This window comes from Macaca fascicularis, chromosome X (assembly GCF_037993035.2).
Source record: "Macaca fascicularis isolate 582-1 chromosome X, T2T-MFA8v1.1".
Classification (NCBI taxonomy): Eukaryota; Metazoa; Chordata; class Mammalia; order Primates; family Cercopithecidae; genus Macaca; species Macaca fascicularis.
The window spans coordinates 94,449,903-94,472,329 of NC_088395.1; positions in this window are offsets into that span (position 1 = coordinate 94,449,903).

Sequence of the window (22,427 nt, forward strand, 5' to 3'; positions counted from 1 at the left end):
GGCCTAGTGTTATATATTCTATTTTGTGAGACACGGCTCCAAAATTATAATAGAATTCAGAAGGAAAGTCCTGGCTTGGTGAATAAGTGATCATTTCATTTATAAAAAAATAATAGAAATATATTCAATGCATAAAATGAGCTCAGTCTGTAATACATTATAAATAAATGCACTTCTTAGATTATTTACTCTATGGGAAGCCTGCACAATTTAACTCCACTCACATGGATCATTAAGGCATAACTGCACTCAAATAAGTAAATTGTAAATTATGGAATTCTGGCAAGAAATATACCAAGTAGTTTCACAGAAAATCATGACGCTCATGACTTTTGAATCAATTTGAGGAATTTTTATTTAGGAATAGTTGTTGTTGTTGTTGTTGTTGTCCTACAATAAGAACATACTAGAATAGTTATAATAATAGCACTAATAATGGACCGTTAGGAGGTCTGTGGTGATCATTGATTAGACTTAAAACCTTCTCACTTTTGGCCAGGCGCGGTAGCTCACGCCTGTAATCCCAGCACTTTGGGAGGCTGAGGCGGGCGGATCACGAGGTCAGGTGATCTAGACCATCCTGGCTAACACGGTGAAACCCCATCTCCACTAAAAACACAAAAAATTAGCCGGGTATGGTGGCGGGCGCCTGTAGTCCCAGCTACTCAGGAGGCTGAGGCAGGAGAATGGCGTGAACCCAGGAGGTGGAGAAAGCTTTTTAACTTTCCTGTTCTCATGAACTCCATGAATGTTTATTCTGCAATAATTTGTATTTATCAAGTGATATCTTGCATTCTCATAGTAATTCATCGAAAATATGTAAAATTTTCAATTTTTAATATCTGACTACCATGGCATAACCTGGACTGAAGTTGATATAATTTGAATCAATAGCAAATACATTTAATATGTTAGCTAATAAAATATGGTTTAGTCTTATAAGTGATGAGAAGTTTAGTCTAAGTTTTATAATGGGTGATATTTTTGGACAAGCTTATATAAATACTAGGGAGATAGATTATTATGCAATGCTCAATGGATGTTTAAGTTTAGTAAATCATGTCTTAATTCCTAAAGAGACTTGTCATATAATAATAGTAGTTATTTTAGAAATATATATATTTGGTTATTTTTTAAGTTACACACACACACACACACAGTTACCCACTTACTCATTAACACTGTTACCCACTTAGTCATTAATCATTAGAATAAGAAAGACAATCCTTTTGTTTTTTAAACTCACCAAGTACATGTATCAGCACAGCAGCTAGTCTGGCAGCTATAAAAATACAATTATGCAAATTAGGTATGTGCTCCCTGAAGAGTCCTAATAGGATGATTGACCTATATATGGCTTAATTTGTTTTCATGCTTCCTCTTTATTGTCTTTCATTTGCACAAGAAATTAAAACCTGTTACATTCTATTGCTCCCCAATTACTTATCAAAGGTGCTTTTTGTCATTCCGTGTAAAAAATAATCAATAGCTTTTTCATGCTATTTTCTCTGATAATGCAACTATGGTGCCAGAAGATAGCACAATTTCCAATCATACATTTGAATAATCCCTTTTTAAATCAACATACCACTTATGAAATGACAGTGAGTTTTAAAGGTATATGGTTGAGAGATCACAGAATCACTGGGTTACATAGATAATTTGTTTGCTAGTGTTTTTGATCATATGTACATAATGTCTCCTATTTGGAAATCTGGTCATTTCTAAGTAGGAAAGACTATTTGGTTATAGCCACGTGGGCATTCTACTGGTTTAGCTTTTGGCACCACTAAAAATCTTTATAGTGATAAGGTTTGATTATCAGACCAAAACTTTTTTTTTTTTTTTTTTTTTTTTGAGACGGAGTCTTGGTCTGTAGCCCGGGCTGGAGTGCAGTGGCCGGATCTCAGCTCACTGCAAGCTCCGCCTCCCGGGTTTAGGCCATTCTCCTGCCTCAGCCTCCGGAGTAGCTGGGACTACAGGCGCCCGCCACCTCGCCCGGCTAGTTTTTTGTATTTTTAGTAGAGACGGGGTTTCACGGTGTTAGCCAGGATGGTCTCGATCTCCTGACCTCGTGATCCGCCCGTCTCGGCCTCCCAAAGTGCTGGGATTACAGGCTTGAGCCACCGCGCCCGGCCCAGACCAAAACTTAGTGCAAAGGAAAGTAGCTTGGTTGCCTCTCAGTCCTAAAAACAGCTTTCTCAAAGCCTAACTTATGTGAAGGATTCACTTTTTCTTATTATGCTGCTTAGCCTGAACAAAAACATATTGCCAATACAGTGTGTTTCCAAAGTAAATTAAACAACTATGTTGTTTCCTAAAGAGGAAAATGCTTTCACTTTATGGAGATAGAAATACAGAATGTGAGTACTTTTAAATCCCTTTTCTCCTCAACTTACTAAAATTTTGGAAACTTTAACATTTATTGAGAGATGGGTCCAGTATTCCGGGATTGGACAGTCTCATGACAAGGTTTCTTACAAGGTCCCTTGCCCCTGTATCACTGTTAAAAGATAAACTGGGTTGGAAGTTGCTGTTCTTGGTCTACTGCTTTCTGCTTTTTTTACCCATTGACTTTCAACTTATGCATGAAACTCACTTAGAATGAAAGTGAGTGTTTTTCAGACAATGTATAGTAGGATCTTGTTTTTGTATCCATTCATCCAATTCATTTATTTTATTGGAGAATTTAATTCTTATGCATTAGAAGTAATTACTGGCCATGTGCTGTAATCCCAGCACTTTCTTTGGGAGGCTGAGGTGGGTGGATCACCTGAGATTAGGAGTTCGAGACTAGCCTGGCCAACATGGTGAAACCCCATCTCTACTAAAAATACAAAAAAAAAAAAAGCTGGGTGTGGTGGCAGGAGCCTGTAATTCCAGCTACTCAGAAGGCTGAGGCAGGAGAATCACTTGAACCTGGGAGACAGAGGTTGCAGTGAGCCGAGATCGCACCACTGCACTCAAGTCTGGGGCAACGGAGTGAGACTCAATCTCAAAAAATAAAATAAAATGAGATAAGATAAATAAAATAAGTAATTACTTACAGGTAAGCACTGACTTTTGCCATTTTCTTTTCTGTTTTCTGTGCATTTTATGATGTTTTTTCCTCATTTTCTCCATTACTGCCCTTCTTTGTGTTTAGTTGCTTTTTAGTAATGCAAGAATGTGACTCTCTTTTCCTCTTCTTTTGTGTATATTCTATAGATATTTTCTTTGCACTTACCATGGGGATTACATATAACATACTTGTTTATGTTATTTATATGTATATTTATGACATTCGATGGTAAATTGATACCAAATTAACTTCAATCTCAATCAAAAAGTCTATTTCTTTTGCAGCTCTGACCCGCCTTAATATGATTAGCTCACTTAATATGATTAGCTCACTTAATATTATTAGCTCACTTAATATTATTAGCTCACTTAATATTATTAGCTCGCAAATTAATTCTTCACATTTTGTGTTCCTATTAACATAGATTTATACTTATATTTATGTATTTTGTTTTTTAAATCCTGTAAACAATTCAAAAATGGTGTTACAAACCAAAATTATCATGGTATTGTATTTCAACTGTTTTTATTTATTTACTTTTACTGGAAACTTCATGTTATATATAGGATACATGTGAATTTTTTTTCATGCATAGAATGTGTGATAATTAAGTCAGAGTATTTGGGGTAATCGTCACCTTGGTTATTTATCATTTCTATGTGTTGGTATTATTTCAAGTCCTCTCTAATAGCTACTTTAAAATATACAATATATCGTTGCTAACTATAGTCACCCTACTCTGCTATTGAATATTGGAACTTATTTATTTTTACTGTATATCTGTACCCACTAACCAGCCTCTCTTTATCCCCTCCTCATCCCCACACACCCTTTTCACCCTCTGGAATCTGTTATTTTATTTTTTATCTCCATGACATCACCTTTTTAAACTCCCATATATAAGTGAGAACATGTGGTATTTATCTTTCTGTGCCTAGCATATTACCTTAACATCATTACCTTCAGTTCCATCTATATTGGTGCAAATAATATGCTTTTATTTTTTTCTATAGCCAAATACTATTTCATTGTGTATATATACCACGTTTTCTTTATTCATTTATCTGTTAATACACACTTTGTTTGATACCCTATATTGGATATTGTGAATACTGCTACAATAAACATGTCAATGCAAGTATCCCTTTGATACAGATTTATTTTCCTTCATATAAATACCCAATACTGGGGTTGCTGAATTGTGTGTTCACTCTGGTTTTTTGTTGTTGTTGTTTTTTATTTTGTTTATTTACTTATGTTTTGAGAGAGAGTCTCACTCTGTCATCCATGCTGAAGTGCAATGGCAGGATCTTGGCTTACTGAAACCTCTGCTTCCTGGGTTCAAGTGATTCCCATGCCTCAGCCTCCCAAGTAGCTGGGATAACAGGCATCCACCACCACACTTGGCTAATTTTTGTATTTTTAGTAGAGACTGTGTTTCACCATGTTGTCCAGTATGGTCTCACTCTCCTGACCTCAGGTGATCCACCTTCCTTGGCCTCCCAAATTGCTGCGACTACAGGCTTGAGCCACCATGCCCAGTCTCTATTTTTAATTAGTGAGAAATCTTCAAATTTTGTTCTATAGTGTTTGTACTAATGTAAATTCCCTGCAAAGTATAAAAGTTCCCCTTTCTTTGCATTATTGCCAGCGTCTGTCTTTTTTTTTTTTTGGTCTTTTTAACAATATACATTCTGAATATTTCTTAATGTGAGATAATATCAGGTTTTGATTAGCATTTCCCTGATGCTTAGTAATATTAAGCATTTTTTCATATAAAAGTTGGCCCTTTTGTAAGCCTTATTTTGAAAAATATCTATTAATGCCCTTTGCCTTCTTTTCAATAGGATTATTATTACTATTATTTAACCATTGCATTGTTTGAGTTTCTGGTATATTCTGGATATTAGTCTCTTTTTGAACAAATCATTTTTGAATATTTTCTCCCATTCAAGAGGTTATTTATTTATTTTGTCGATGGTTTTCTTTACTGTGCAAAAGCTTTTTAGCTTAGTATCATCCCATTTGCCTATTTTTGTTTCTATTGCCTATGTTTTTGAGGTGTTAGCCATAAAATCTTTGCCTAGACCAATTCCCTAACGTGTTTTCTAGTTTTCTTGTAGTAATTCTACATTGTTCGGTCTTAAATTGAAGTCTTAGTTCATCTTGTGTTGAGTTTTCAATATGGAGGGAGATAGAAATCCAGTTTTATTTTTCTGCATATAGGTATCTAATTTTGCAAGTACCATTTATTGAAGGGCATGTCTTTTTCCCAATGCATGTCCTTGGTGCCTTTCTTGAAAATCATTTGGCCATAAATACATGGATATATTTCTGCGTCCTGTGTCTATTGTTATGCCAATACCACGTTGTTTTGGAAACTCAAGACTTGTCATACATTTTAAAATCAGGCAGTGTGATGCCTCTAGCTTTGTTCTTTTTTACTCAAGTTTGCTTTGAATATTTGGGCCTCTTTTGGGTTTCATAAGAATTTTATAATTGCTTTTTCTTATTTTGGAAAAATAATCGTATTTTGGTGGGGGTATCACTTAATCTACAAATTGCTTTGAGCACTATGGTCATTTTAACAATATTAATTTGCTGATCCATGAGTATGGGATGTCTTACCATTTGTTATTGTCCTCTTCAATTACTTTCATCGATGTTTTACAGTTTTCTTTGAAGAGATATTTCACACCCTTGGTTAAATTTATCCCAATGCTTTTTTTGTAGCTATTGTAAATAGAATTGCATTCTTGATTTCTTTTTTACCTAGTTCATTATTGGTATACAGAAACATTACTGATTTTTGTATGTTGATTTTGCATCCTGCAACTTTACTAAATTTATCTATCAAATCTAGAAGTCTTTTAATGGAGGCTTTAGTTTTTTCTAGATGTAAGATTGTATAATCAGCAAAGAAGTTCTATTTGACTTCCTCTTTTCTAACTTGGATTTTTTTTATTTATTTTCCTTGTCTGCTTGCTGGAAATAGAACTTCAACTACTAGGTTGAACAGGAGTGTTGAAAGCAAGCATCATCGTCTTGTTCCAGATCTTTAAAAAAGGCTTTTAACTTTTCCTCATTCAGTACGTTAGCTATGGGATATTCACATATGAATTTTACTATATTAACTTATATTTATTATATACATTTATTCTATTCCTAGTTTTTTCAGGGGTTTTACTATGAAGGAATGTTGAATTTTATAAAATCGTTTTTTTCTGTATGTTTAAATGATCATATGTTTTTTGTTAATTCTATTGATGTAACGTTTATTGATTTGTGTATGTTGAATCTTCATTGTATCAGTGGTATAAATCTCACTGGGTCATAGTCTCTTATCTTTTTGATGTGCTACTGGATTTAGTTTGATAGTATTTTGTTGGGGATTTTCATGTTTTTGTTAATCAAAGATATTGGCCTATAGTTTTCATTTTTTGTTGTGTTCTTATCTGTTTTTGGTATCAAAGTAATGCTGGCCTTATAGAATAATTTAGGGAGAGCTTCCACCTCTTCAATTTTTTTGGTGTACATTCAGGAGAATTGGGATGAGTTCTATATACATTTTATGGAATTCAGCCATGAATTCATACAGTCCTGGGCTTTTCTTTGTTGAGATTATTTTTATTATTAATTCAGTCTTGCTACTCATTGTCTGTTCATGTTTTCTATTTCCCCTGATTTAATTTTGGTATGTTGTATGTTTCTCGGAATTTACCAATTTCCTCTAGATTTTTCAGTATGTCAGCATATTTCTTCATAATATTCTCTGATATCTTTTGTATTGCAGTCTTATCAGTTGTAATGTCTCTTCTTTCACTTTTGATGTATTGATTTTTGGCTTCTGTCTTTTCTTGGTAAGTTTAGTTAGTGTTTTACCAACTTTATGTTTTCATATAACTAATTTGTTATTTTAGTGATTTTTGTATCTGTTTAGTTTATATTTTAATTCTGCTCTTAATTTCATTATTTTTTTTCTTCTACTAATTTTGGATTTGGTTTGCTTTTTTTTTTCTTTAGTTCCTTGAGGTGCATCATTAGGTTGTTTATTTGAACTTTTTCTGCTTTTTTGATGTAGTCATTTGTGGCTACAAACTTTACTTTTAGCACTGTTTTTGGTGTATTCAGCAGTTTTTATTATGTTGTGTTTCCATCTTCATTTGTTTCAAGAATGATTTTTATTTTTATTTTAATTTATTCATTGAACCAATGATTGCACAGAAGCATGTTGTTTAATTTCAGTGTATTTCTATATTTTCTAAAGTGTCTCTTTGTATTGCTTTTGAGTTTTATTTTATTGTAATCTGAGAAGATACATGATATGATTTTAATTTTTAAAAATTTGTTGAGACTTACTTTGTTACCTAACATATAGTCTATCCAGGAGAATGTTGCATGTGCTGGTGAAAAAAATGTATATTCTCTAGTCATTGAATAAAATGTTTTGTAAATGTTCGTTAGGTCTATTTGGTCCAAAGTCCAGTTTAAGTCTAATGTCTCTGTATATATTTATTCTGTCTAGATCATCTGTCTAATACTGAGAGCAGGATGTTAAAATATCCTTCTAGTTTTGTTTTGAAGTCTACCTTTCTCTTTAGATCTAGTAATATTGGCTTTACTTATATGGGTGCTCCAGTGTTGGTAGCATATGTATTTAGAATTGGTATAATCTCTTGCTAGATTAACCACTTTATTATTATATAATGATTTTCTTCAATTTTTTTTTCTATTTTGACTTAAAGTCTGTTTTATCTGATATAAATGTAGGTACTCCTGCTTGCTCTTGGTTTTTATTTGTGTGAAATATGCTTCCATTCCTTTATTTTGTGTCTATATTTATCTTTATAGGTAAGGTATGTTTCTTGTAGTCAGCATATACTTAGAAAATCTTTTTTTTTAAATGTGTTTCACGAGACTACATCTTTTAAGATGAGAATTTGTTCCATTTGCTTTTAAGGTTATTATTGATATTCAAGGCTTTGTTTTTATCATGTTATTAATTGTTTTCTAGTTGTTTTTGTATTCTTTGTTTCTTAATTTTTCTCTGATTATTTTTTATTGTGGTTTGGTGGTTTAATGTACTGGTTCCATTTGAGTCTTTTCTCCTCATTTGCCTGTTTGATTTACCAGTGAATTGTACACATTGAGTGTGTTCTTACGACGGTAATTGTCCTTTCACTTCCAAGTTCAGGTCTCCCTTGAGAATTTCTTGTAGAGACAGTCTAATGATGATGAATTCTCACAGAATTTGCTTATCCTGGAAAGACTTTATTTTTCCTTCATTTATGAAGGATAATTTTGCTGGATATAGTATCCTTAAGTGGCAATTTTTCTCTTTGAGCACTTGGAATGTGTTATCCCATTCTTTCCTTACTGGTTAGGTTTCAGCTGTTAGTCTAATGGGAGCTCCTTTATAGGTAAATGGATGCTTTGCTTTTGCTGGTTTTAGAATCCTCTCATTATCTTTGACTTTAGGCAGTTTGGCTATAATGTGCCATGGAGATCATTTTTGCATTATATTAGTTTGGGTATCTTTGTGTATCCTATATCTGAATGTATAAATCTTTTGCTAGACTTGAGAACTTTTCATCTATTATGTTGTTAAATAGGTCTTCTAAGCCTTTTATTTTTTCACCCTAGAGAACATCAATAATTTGAATATTCAGTTACTTTATGTTGTCCCAAATGTCATGAAGTCTTTGCTCATTTCTTTAAAAATTTTTAAAATTTATTTTTTTATCTTACTACATAATTTCAAAATTTTTTCTCAAGTTCTGAGATTCTTTCTTCTGTTTGATATATTCAATTGTTGACTATTTCAAAGGTATTCTATTTTTCATTCAATTTTCAGTTGCAGAATTTCAATTTTTTAAATGATCTCTCTCTTTGGTAAATTTCTCATTCATATAGTCAATTGTTTTTCTGTTTTCTTTGTATTATTTCTCAGAATTCTTTTGTATTTTGTTGAGCTTTAAAATCAATATTTTGAATTCTTTGTGAAAGATTTTGTGAATTTATTTTTTATTGATATTTTGCTGGGGAATTATTGTGGTCCTTGGGAGGTGTCATATTTCCTTGCTTTTTAAATGTTTTCTGTGTTCTTATACTGACCTCTCTGTATGTGTGCAACAGTGATCCTTTCAATTTTTTTAATTTGCTTTCTTAAAGGAGAACTTTCTCCTGAAGATGTTTGTATAGTGTTGGTTAGGTAGGGCACTTTGCCTTTTATTTTGGATGTATACAGCAGCGTGGTCTCTGCATCTTTTTTTGCGGGGGGTGTAAACAGTATCAGTTGTATCTGTAGTTTTCTTGGGAGCTTAGTGTGTGTTAGTAGTGGAGGCTGTGAAGAGGTTTTACTGGGGATTGGGAAGCCAGGTGGGCCAGTCTATGGAGTGCAGTTGTGGCAGTGGTAGGATGAGTATGACTGTCCTTAAGCCCCAGAGCAAAGTATTCTGGCTCTGGTATTAGTGAGTCCAGGCCTATTCCTGGGCTTCTGGCAGTGGTATCAGTAGGCCAAGCCTGTGGACAAGTTCTCAGATCTCTGGGCAGAAGGCATGATGTCAGCAATGGAAGTGAAAGTGTTGGGGCAACCCAGTGTAACCCACATGGTTCAAGATGGTGTTCATTGAGGTGATGGGTTGGGTGAGCCAGGACCTTAAATCACAGGTGGCATGTGAATTTGGGAGCCAGCTGTGTTGGTATTGTCATGTTTGTTTGGCCCAATCTCAGACCCTGAGAGGAGTACTTAGATACCAAGTGTAGTGGACTGGATTGAGCAATCCTCAGGTCCCTGAATGGCATGCTTGCATTCTGCAGGTATTAGATCAGTTGATGGACTTGTCCTCAGACCCCTTGGTAGAGTTCTCAGGTGTTGGCTGTAATATGTAGTGGTGGGGTGGTCCCCAGTCCACAGGTGAAATGCTCAGGTGGGGGCAGTGACAGCTGTGCTGCAGGCCTGCCATCAGGGAGGATGGAGTCACTCTCAGTGGGAGCAGCATAAACAGGAAGTTTTGAGGCACATGGTTTGCTCATGCTTTGGTCCCAGAGAAGCCCTCAGCAAAATCTGTAGGTGGTATTTGACTTTGGGGTCCATGATAATGTCCAATCTTCTCCTTTTCTCCTTTACCCAATGGCAAGAAGGGCGGTGTCAGCCCTAGGGAAAGATGTAGTCATTTGAGGGCTGGCTTCTCAGAATCCCTTTAGCCTATTCTTATAGGGACAGCTTAATAATAATAAACTCGCTTAGCTTTTGTATATCTGGGAATGTATTCATTTCTCCTTTGCATGTGAATCACAGTTTAAGTAGATATAGAATTCTTAGTTGACATTTTATTTTTCTTTCAGTACTTTAAATATATCATTCTGTTACTTTCTTGCCTGAATGATTTTAGGTGAAAAATCTACTAATAACCTTACTGTGTATTTCTATTATGTGATCAATCACTTTTTTCTTGCTGCTTTCAAAATAATCTGTCTTCTGACAGTTTGATTATAATGTATCTTAGTGTGGGTTTCTGTGTTTATCCTATTTTTAGTTTATTGATACTCTTGGATTCTTAGATTGGTGTCTTTCTTGAAATTTGGGAAATATTTAGCCATTATACATACAAATAAAATATTTGCCCTGTTATCTTCCTCTTCTCCTTCTGGGAATTTCATAATGCATATTTGTATCTTCTTGATGGTGTCATGTAAATCTTTTGGACTCTGTTACCTTCCTCTTCTGTTTTAGACTCAATAATTTTATATAATTAGTCTTTAACTTTTCTGATTCTTTCTTCTGCCTATTTGAGTCTGCTGTTTAACTGCTGTAGTAAATTTTAAAATTCATTCATTTTAGTTTTCAGCTTTAAAATTTCTCCTTTTTTTTTTTTCTTTTTTAATTTTAATTTTTGGAGATAGTCTTGCTTTGTCAACCAGGCTGGAGTGCAGTAGCACAATCATAGCTTACTGCAGACTTGAACTTCTTAGCACAAGTAATCCTCCTACCTCAGCCTCCCATGCAGCTAGAACTATAGTCATACACCAGCATGCCCAGCTATTTATTTTAGAATTTTTTTCTAGAGACAGTGTCTTGCTATGTTGCCCATGCTAGTCTCAAACGCCTGGTCTCAAGTAATCCTCCCATTTCATCCTCCTGCTTCTTTTTTTTCATAATTTATATCTCTGTATTGATGTTGTAATTTTGTTTATACACACATATATATATATATTTCTGATTTTCTTTAGTTCTTTGTGTTTTTATTTGGCTCTTTAAACATATTTAAGATAATTGTTTTCAAGTCATTGTCTAGTGTGTCCCATGCCTGTGTTTATTCAGGGACAGTTTTGAAAATTTATTTTACTTTTCTTGGGTATATTTTTCTCTTTCTTTGTATGCCTGCAATTTCCTTTGAAAAGCTGAATATATTAAAAAAACCACCAATTCTCACACTTTTTACAGAGTGATAGAGAAGGCCTTTACTAATTAGTCGGGTCCTGAGTCTTGTGATGAGTCTGGGGCAAAGGCTTAAGGTCTTCGCAGGCCTTTTCTGGGCATCAGTTTCCCCTGGGATTATATGTATGCTTTTTTTTTTTCCGCCAATTTCTTCTGTGTACAAGTCTGCTTTAAAATGTTTTAATTTCCCAAAGAGCTTAATTACATCTTCTTCTTAAGACCTTAGATGTTCTATTTCATTCCTCTGCTTATAATCTTGTCCCCAGAGGTCAATGGGTCTTCTGTCTTCATGTGGTTCTCATGTTCTGGAGCACCTGCCAGTGCCTTTCATTGGTTCTATAAGACTGAAATCCAAAGAATACTAACATTTTCCATCTGAGCTCTGAATCAGTTGAGATAGAAACAAACCTTCCATGTAGCCCACAGAAAGGTTAGAATGTTGTAAACAGGTTTCACTTTGCTACTTCCATTCCATGAAAGAAAACTGGGAAATGGGCTGCTTTCTTCTGACTACCATGCCAGGGACGGTGTGGGGAAAGGGAGTGTAAAAGTGCCACAAAAACCATTTTGAATGTGGTTTCTTCTTATTTGTGCTTTGTTTCATTGCTCTAGATGTTTTAGTAGTTTTCAGAGCTCCTATCAAGTTGTTTCAATGTCTATAGGTTTTAAAAAATATTTATGTGGGGGAATGAGCGCCTGTGGCTTCCAGGTCTGCCATCTTACATATATCAAAATATCCATTTTCAGATTTTTCACTCAAGTGATATCTCGCGTAACAGTCAGTAAAGCATAACAATAGCACTTTAGGTTGTTCTTAATAGCTTGATACAAAAGCATTGCTCATAAAGCCAATTATAAAACAAGGGAGTTAAAGTCAATCTTTTCTTTTTCTTTTCTTTTTTTTTTTCTTTTTGAGACGGAGTCTCGCTCTGTCGCCAGGCTGGAGTGCAGTGGCCAGATCTCAGCTCACTGCAAGCTCCGCCTCCCGGGTTCACGCCATTCTCCTGCCTCAGCCTCCCAAGTAGCTGGGACTACAGGCGCCTGCCACCTCGCCCGGCTAGTTTTTTGTATTTTTTAGTAGAGACGGGGTTTCACCGGGTTAGCCAGGATGATCTCGATCTCCTGACCTCGTGACCCGCCCGTCTCGGCCTCCCAAAGTGTTGGGATTACATGCTTGAGCCACTGAGCCTGGCCCATTAAAGCCAATCTTTAACATGTTGGCAATTTTTAAGTTCTGAACACAGAAGTTAAAGACCTGTGGTGCTCTGATTGTTAGTATATGCTCAGATTTTCAGGTCTTTACACTTGGTAATTATTTTTTTATTTCTGTCAAAAATTCAACACAGCTGAATGACTTAGAACATTTTCCTTTTATGGCATGGTTGCTTTAGTTTGGGGCATGGGGAGCAACGTAAAGTTCATGGTCCTTGGATTGTATCTCTTCTCTTGTTTTAATGGCTCCTTTTATACATATATATACTTTCCATCCTGTTAGCTTCTCCCAAGTTAAATAATGTCTTAATTTCTGCAGCTTTTGAGGGGCTATATGTTGCTATTCTCGTTATTTTCTTTATCTAATAATAACTTCTTATCTTACCACTATAGTAAAAACTGCTCTCGGCAACTACCACTTTATTGTATCCTATCTTATATAGATTTTGTATCCAAGTCTCATCTTGCTCGATATACTGTAGGTTATGATATCTTTTAAAAATCTTTTCTAATATTCAGCACACTACTATGACTATTGTAGTGAACAATTGTTTATTGCAATCATATTATTAGTGAGGTATTCTGCTATGCACATTTTTAATATATTATTTAGACACTTTTCTCTTCGTAATGCAGACAGAAAACTCAAGCCAGGAGAGGCTAAGTGACTTGACAAATGGCACTTCCTGACTAAGTGTAGCTGACTACAAAGCTGGTTTTGTTAATAAAGTTTCTAAGCTAGGTCTCGGATAAGTACTCAAACATTTATTCTATGTCATCTTATTTAACTAATAAAAAAAGAAAAAACAGCAACCAAACACACAAACACACACACACACACACACACACAAACACATGCCGAGTTAAAATTTCTTCAAATAAAAAAGCACCATATTAACGTGTGAAAGTCTAACTTATGAACAGTTGTATCTTCAAGTTGGTTTTAATTGCGAAATTGAGATAGAGAAGGTAGAACATTGCTTAGCAAGGCCATCTGCTTCTGTCATTTGCACAGGCTTTTCTCTTTCTTCATATATCAGAGACCATGTGTGTGTGGGCATGTGATACTCCCTGAATACAAAAGTTTCATAAGGAGCTTTTAATGGAAAAAAAGTTAACATTTTCCTAACATAAAATATAACTGATGCTTCCTTAGTCCAGGCTTATGGGATCTAGGTTAATCTCCCAATCTCCTGCAATGCATGCAAATCCTATTATTTTACAGACTTACAAATTTATGAATAGGATTTATAAAGACAATTGATTATTATCGAAGATCTCATTATATTAGGAAACATACATGAACAATTCTTATTATACTATCAACTACAGGAAATATACCTGACAGTGGAACATGTGTACTATGGGAATGCAATCTGCAAAATCTATGCTGTAGGATATTACAGAAAAAAATAATCCAGTATCTTCAGTTACAAGGAGAAAAAAGAAAAGCAAATAGAAGCCTAACGATTGAGACTTAAAGGAAATATGAAAATAGGTAAAACTAAATTGTACTGTTTAGGGATAAACACTTATGGGATAAGACTGTAGTCTTAGACTATAGACTTCGTAGTCTTATAAAGAAAAGCAAGAAAGTAATAAGTGCAGGTTGAGGGCCTCTAGTCCAAAACTCTGAAATCCAAAATGCTCCAAACTCCTAAACTTTTTGAGTGCAACATAATACCACAAGTGGAGAATTTCATACCTGACCTCATGTGACAGGTTACAGCCAAAGCAAGTCAAAACTTTGTTTCATGGACAAAATTATTACAGTCAGCTGCAAGTATTTGGCTTTATTTCTGGGTTCTCTACTTTGTTCCATTGGTTTACATGCCTATTTTTATACCAGTACAATGCTGTTTTGTTAACTATAGCCTTGTAGTATAGTCTGAAGTCCAGTAATGTGATGCCTTCAGATTTTTATTAGTCTTGCTTTGGCTATTCAGGCTCTTTTTTGGTTCTATATGAATTTTAGGATTGATTTTTCTAGTTCTGTGGAGAATGATAATGATATTTTGATGGGAATTGCATTGAAACTCCAGCCTGCTTTGGGCAGGCAGTATGGTCATTTTCACAATATTGAGTCTACGCATCCATGAGCATGGCATATGTTTCAATTTTTTTCTGTGTCATCTGTGATTTATTTCAGCAGTGTTTTGTAGTTTTCCTTGTAGAGATCTTTTACCTCCTCGATTAGGTATCTTTCTAATTATATATATATTTTTATTTTTTTTTACAACTGTTGTAAAGGTGACTGAGTTCCTGATTTGATTCTCAGCTTGGTTGTTGGTGTATAGCAGTGCTACTGATTTGTGTACATTGATTTTGTATCCTGAGACTTTAATGAATTTGTTTATCAGATTTAGCAGCTTTTTTGATAAGTCTTTAGGGTTTTCTAGGTATATAATCATGTCATCAGTGAACAGAAACATTTGACTTCCTGTTTGCTGATTTAGATGCCCCTTATTTCTTTCTCTTTGTCTGATTGCTGTGGTTAGGACTTCCAGTACTATGTTGAATAGAAGAGGTGAAAGCAGGCATCATTGTCTTTTTCCAGTTCTTTGGGGGAATGCTTTTAACTTTTCCCCATTTAGTATAATTGGCTATTGCTTTGTCATAGATGGCTTTTATTACCTTGAAGTATGTCCCTTCTATGGGAATTTTACTTAGGGTTTTAATGATAAAGGATGCTGGACTTTGTCAAAGGATTTTTCTGCATCTATTGAGATGATAATATAATTTTTGTTTTTAATTCTGTTTGTGTGATATATCACATTTATTAACTTGTGTACATTAAAGCATCCCAGGTATGAAACCCACTTGATCATGGTGTATTATCTTTTTGATATGCTATTGGATTTGGTTAGCTATTATTAAGTTGAGGATTTTTGCATCTATGTTCATCAGGGCTGTTTGGTCTCTAGGTTTCTTCTTTGGTTATGTCTTTTGCTGGTTTTGGTATTAGGCTGATACTAGCTTCATAGAATGATTTAGAGAGGATTTCCTCTTTCTCTATATTTTGAAATATTTTCAGTAAGATCAGTACAATTATTTGAATGCTTGATAGAATTCAGCTATAAATCCATCTGGTCCTGGACTTTTTTTGTTTACAATTTTAAAATTATGGTTTCAATCTCATTACTTGTTATTGGTCTGTTCAGAGTTACCATTTCCTCTTGATTTAATCCAGAAGAGTTGTATATTTCCAATCAACCCAAAGGTCCATCAGTGACAGATTGGATTAAGAAAATGTGGCACATATACACCATGGAATACTATGCAGCCATCAAAAAGGATGAGTTTGCGTCCTTTGTAGGGACATGGATGCAGCTGGAAACCATCATTCTTAGCAAACTATCACAAGAACAGAAAACCAAACACCGCATGTTCTCACTCATAGGTGGGAACTGAACAATGAGATCACTTGGACTCAGGAAGGGGAACATCACACACAGGGGCCTATCATGGGGAGGGGGGAGGGGGGAGGGATTGCATTGGGAGTTATACCTGATGTAAATGACGAGTTGATGGGTGCAGCACACCAACATGGCACAAGTATACATATGTAACAAACCTGCACGTTATGCACATGTACCCTACAACTTAAAGTATAATAATAAATAAATAAATAAATAAAAGAAAAAAAAAAAAGAGTTGTATATTTCCAGGGATTTATACACCATCTCTATATTTCTAGTTTGTGCATGTAAAGGTGTTCATAGTAGCCTTGAATAATCTTTTGTATTTCTGTGATATCAGTTGTAATATCTCCCATTTCATTTCTAATTCAGCTTAGTTGGATAGTTTTTCCTCTTTTCTTGGTTAATCTCACCAATGGTCATTCAATTTTGTTCATCTTTACCAAGAACTAGCTTTTTGTTTCATTCATCTTTTGTATTTGTTTGTTTCAATTTCATTTAGTTCTGCTCTGATCTTTGTTATTTCTTTTCTTCTGCTGAGTTTGGGTTTGGTTTGTTCTTGTTTCTCTGGATCTTTGAGGTGTGGCCTTGTATCATCTATTTGTGCTTTTACAGACTTTTTGATATAGGCATTCAAGGCTATGAACATTCTTCTTAGCACTGCTTTTGCTGCATCCCAGAGTTTTTGATAAGTTGTGTCAATGTTATCATTCAGTTGAATTTTTTAAATTTTTATTTTAATTTTATTGTTGACTCAAAGAGCATTCAAGAGCAGATTATTTAATTTTCATGTATTTGTACAGTTTTAAGTGTTCTTTTTGGAGTTAATTTTCAGTTTTATTCCACTGTGGTCTGAGAGAATACTTAATATAATTTTGATTTTCTTAAATTTATTGACACTTGATTTGTGGCCTATCATATGTTCTATCTTGGAGAATGCTCCATGTGCTGATGAAAATAATGTGTATTCTGCTGTTATTGTGTAGGAATGTTCTGTAAATATCTGTTAAGTCCATTTGTTCTTGTGTGTCGTTTAAGTCTATTGTTTTATATTGACTTTAGGTCTTGAATAACTGTCTAGTGCTTACAGTGGAATATTGAAGTCACCCACTATTATTGTGTTATCATCTATATCATTTCATAGGTCTAGTAGTAATTGCTTTATAAATTTGGGAGTACCAGTGTTAGGTGCGTGTGTATTTAGGACTGTGATATTTTCTTGTTTGACTAATCCTTTTATCATTAAATAATGTCCCTCTTTGTCTTTTTTTACAGTTGTTGCTTTAACATCGGTTTTGCCTGATATAATAATAGTTACTCTTGCTTGCTTTTGGTTTCCATTTTCCTGACATATCTTTTTTCATTCCTTTACAATAAGTTTATGTAAGTCCTTCTGTGTTAGGTGAGTCTCTTCAAGACAGCAGATACTTTGTTGGTGGATTTTTATCCATTCTGTTATTCTGTATCTTTTAAGTTGTATCTTTTGAGTAGCTTGATAATCAACCTTCTGAATTATTTATCTGGCAATTCAGAGGTTTCTTCCTGTTTTGAATCCATTGCTGGGGAGCTGGTGTAATCTTTTGGGGTTTTAATAGAAACCTGTTTTGTCATATTACCAGAATATTGAAGTCATTTACCTTCAATATTAGTATTGAGATGTGACATACTGTTCTATTCATCATGTGAGTTGTTGCCTAAATAACTTTTTTTTTTTTTTTTTTTTTTTTTTTGAGACGGAGTCTTGCTCTGTCACCCAGGCTGGAGTGCAGTGGCCGGATCTCAGCTCACTGCAAGCTCCGCCTCCCGGGTTCACGCCATTCTCCTGCCTCAGCCTCCCGAGTAGCTGGGACTACAGGCACCCGCCACTTCGCCCGTCTAGTTTTTTGTATTTTTTAGTAGAGACGGGGTTTCACCGTATTAGCCAGGATGGTCTCGATCTCCTGACCTCATGATCCGCCCGTCTCGGCCTCCCAAAGTGCTGGGATTACAGGCTTGAGCCACCGCGCCCGGCCTAACTTTTTTTTTTAAAATTGTGTTATTGTTTTATAGGCTCTGTGGGATTTATGCTTTAAGGAGTTTCAATTTGGTGTATTTCAAGGTTTTGTTTGTTTCAACATTTAGAATTCCTTTTAGTATTGCTTGTAGTGTGGGCTTGATAGTGGCGAATTCTTTCAGCATTTGTTTGTCTGAAAGACTTTAACTCTCCCTCATTTATGAAGCTTAGTTTTGCTGGATACAAAATTCTTGGTTGACAATTATTTCGTTTAAGGAGGTAAAGATTGGATCTCAATCCCTCCTGGCATGTAAGGTTTCTGCTAAGAAATCTGCTGTTAGTCTGGTAGGTTTTCCTTTATAGGTTACTTGATGCCTTTGTCTCACAGCTCTTAAGAGTCTTTCCTTTGCCTTGACTTTAGATAACCTGACGACTATGTGCCTAGATGCTGATCTTTTTGCACTGAATTTTCCACATGTTCTTTAAGCTTCTTGTATTTTGATGTCTAGATCTCTAGCGAGGCATGGGAAGATATCCTCAATTATTCCCTCAAAAAAGTTTTCCAAACTTTTAGATTTCTTTCTCAGGAATACCAAATATTCTTAGGTTTGGCCATTTAACATAATCCTAAATTTCTTGAATACTTTATTTTTTGAAATTCTTTTTTTGTCTTTGATTGGGTTAACTCAAAAACCTTGTCTTTGAGCTTTGAAGTTCTTTTTTCTACTTGTTCTAGTCTATTGCTGAAACTTTCCAGTGCATTTTATATTTCTCAAAGTGTGTCTTTCTCATTTCCAGAAGTTGTGATTGTTTATTCTCTATAATAGCTCTTTCTCTGGAGAATTTTTCATCCATATCCTGTATTTTTAAAAATTTCTTTAAATTGATTTTCCCCTTTCTCTGGTATCTCATTGAGTAGCTTGATAATCAACCTTCTGAATTATTTATCTGGCAATTCAGAGGTTTCTTCCCGTTTTGAATCCATTGCTGGGGAGCTGGTGTAATCTTTTGGGGTTTTAATAGAAACCTGTTTTGTCATATTACCAGAATAACTTTTCTGCTTTCTTCTTATTTGGGTAGACTTTTACAGTGGGAGCTATGGAACTCAAGGTCTGCAGTTCAGATTATTTTGTCCCAAAGGATGATCTCTTGATGTGATGCTCTCCACCTTCCTCTAGGGATGGGGCTTCCTGAGAGCCAGACTACAGTGATTATTATGGCTCTTCTGGGTCTAGCGACTTAGCGGGGCTACTAGGCTCTGAGTTGGTGCTGGGAAATGTCTGTAATGAGTTCTGTGGTGTGATCTATCTTCAGTTCTCCCAGCTGTGCATACCAGCACCTCCTCTCATGGAGGTGACAGGGGAGTGAAGTAGATTCTGTGAGAATCCCTGATTCTAGATATGTTTAGTGTGCTGGCTTTCCTGAATGGTGGTGGTTCTAGCAGTGAAGTTGTCACTTGGACAGACTCAGGAACTCTGGGTAGCCAGGATGTTGCAGGCAGTTGTATTAGCTGTTCTTTTGTTCTTTCTGAGAGTAGGGTTATTCTGTCATGAGTTGCTGTAATGGCCTGAGTTGCTTGGCCTCTAGCCAGGAGGTGGCATTTTCAAGAGAGTACGAGCTGCCGTAGTATTAGGGGGATATAAATTTGCCCTATGTTGGCCAGGGTAGGTATTTTGCTTTATCAGGTAATGGGTGGGGCCATAAACTCCCAAAAGTTTATGTCTTCTGTGTTAAGCTACCAGGGTGGGTAGAGAAATACCATGAAGTGGGGTAGGTTAGGCTGGTCTGAGCTCAGGCTCTCTTTGAGTGGGGCTTTCTGTGGCCACTGTGAGGAATGGAGGATGGGCAGCAAGGTTGGCCTCGCTCCCACAGTGCCTTGCTAACAGTACTGAGTTTAGATCGAGGCAGACTGCGTGCAGAACTCAGACCTTGCACCAGGCCATAAGCTTCCCTGATCAGAAAGCAAGCATGGCTTTCAGGCCTCACTCCTCCCCTTCTGCCCACAATGTCAGTGGTGGCTCTTGTGCTCCTATCTGGAGCATTTCCCGTTCATCCTCTGGATTCTGCTCAAAAAGTTTGTGCCCGATAGAAATTAATTTTAAAAAATCAGCTGGAATCTTTTTTTTTTTTTTTAACCCTGTGACCCCTTTCTAATTTCTCTGTCTGCCTTCCCCAAGGGCCCCTGTGAGATATGTCAGGGATGGCTTCCCTGGGCTTGAGCTGGAGACTGGAAGTGCCAACAACACTCTTCCTGCAGCTCCTTCTATTTTTATATATCGTGTGGCTCCCTAAATTCGTTTTGGCTCTGGTAACGTTAAATCCAAATGGGAGTTGTATGTTGCCCTGTCTCCTATCTTCCATCTTTCCAACTTTTTTTCGACTGATAGGTTTTATTTTTACATTACTTAAAAGTAGCATTAGCACTTTTTAAATTAAATTGATTTTTACGTTTTTTCATGGAGTCTTTCTTTTGCTAAATCCTTGTTGCTAGTTCACGAACAAAGTTTCTTAAGTGGCATATAGGTTTCATTTCTTATAAATCTACATATATTAATAGGTTGTTAAATAGCTTGTCAGTTTCACTGACTCTTTTTCCTAAGTAAAAAGTTACTTCTAGAATTCCACTGGGCATTGTAATGTACACATAATTCTGTCATTATATCTCACTTATATTACCCTTCAAAATAAGATATATATTTAATGTTCAAATAGATCCTGAGGAAAGAAACATACAGTAATGTCTCCATCACGTTAGGAACCAAATCATTACCTTTTGGGTCATTGTCTTAGTATCTGCTGGTGAAACTGCCAGTACCATGAGCATTATACTTTTACATAAGTCACATTTATTTCATAAAATGTTTTCTAGTTCAGAATAGAAGTAGGCCTAGCAGTTTCAGAATGTGATGTACCATAAAAGCTCTTCCGTTTGGTTTTAAAATATAAATATCCCTGATAAGATTAGTACTGTAATTAATATTTAAAATCTCTAAGACCTAATACTTCTGTTTCATTGTGAAGAGCATATGTAAATTAATAATACTGGTTATATTGACATACCTTTCTATAAGATGCATTATTGAAAAACCATAAGGAGTATCAATGGAGTTACTAGTAAAGATCATTTAAAAGCTCATTAATCTATGGTGTAGTAGATTATGAAAGCTTAAAGGAGTAATTTAGATAATAAGAACTAAGAAATGACAGCTAACCTGAACAAAACATAAGTATACACTGGGAAGAGCAGCATCAACCTGCCTGTCATTGAATTGGGTAATATTATGTTGGTTCCAACTCAACTTTCTGTGATTAATTATACTGCATTTTGGATTCATCTATACAAGGAATAGCTACCTGAATCAATGTTTCAGTTTGGCATGGTAATGAAATGTGAAAAGTAAATCAATATCTCTTGTATTATATCTCCAACTCTAAAATGGTTATAGGGAATATGTCTATTCACTTAGCATAGGTCAGATAACTCACTATTATTTGCATGGCAATTGCAATATAACTAAAAACAAGGAGACAAGAGAAACTCAAGGTGAAACATGTTGCATAAAAAATATAAAAATAATTCTTCTCCTGCATACTTTTGATAAAGAAGTAAATGATTCACTGAACATAGAACCTGAGTTCTGTCAAAACAAGATAGATAAAATATGTTTTTCTATAAAATTACGTTTTTATTTAGTCAGCTTCTATTCCTGTGGTTCTTCATAGTACCTCATACCCAGTAAGGCCAAGGACATGTGTAGAGTTCTGATGTTTCTAAAATAATGGGTTCAGCTCTTTAAATACAAAGTTTCATTACATAAGAGGGACTGCAACCAATTGGATAGTAGACAATCATAGTAATTAAGTGTGTATGAAAGTAGAAGAAGATAATTCAAACTTCTAATCATAAGCTTAAACTTGATGTAGTTGTGAGAGAGGAATGCTAATAGAAAGCCATAATGTGTTGTGGACTCCTGTCCTCTATTTCCCAAATACCTCATTGTGCTGTTCTTTCTCCAAAATTGTTCTTTGTCATGTTGAAAGCAGGATAAAGTGGTCCTTTTTAAAAAGTAATCTAAAGATATCAATCAAAGAAAATTTATACCTTCCATAGAAATTGTAGAAGAGACACAGCCATTTTACCAAAGCTGTATTTTTTAACTTCTATAAAATTTCAGAAACCAAGTGAGAAAACTGTAATACTTTTTTTTTCTACTTACACAACTATTATAAAAAAGGAACTGGGGGGCGGAGCAAGATGGCCGAATAGGAACAGCTCCAGTCTCCAACTCCCAGCGCGAGCGA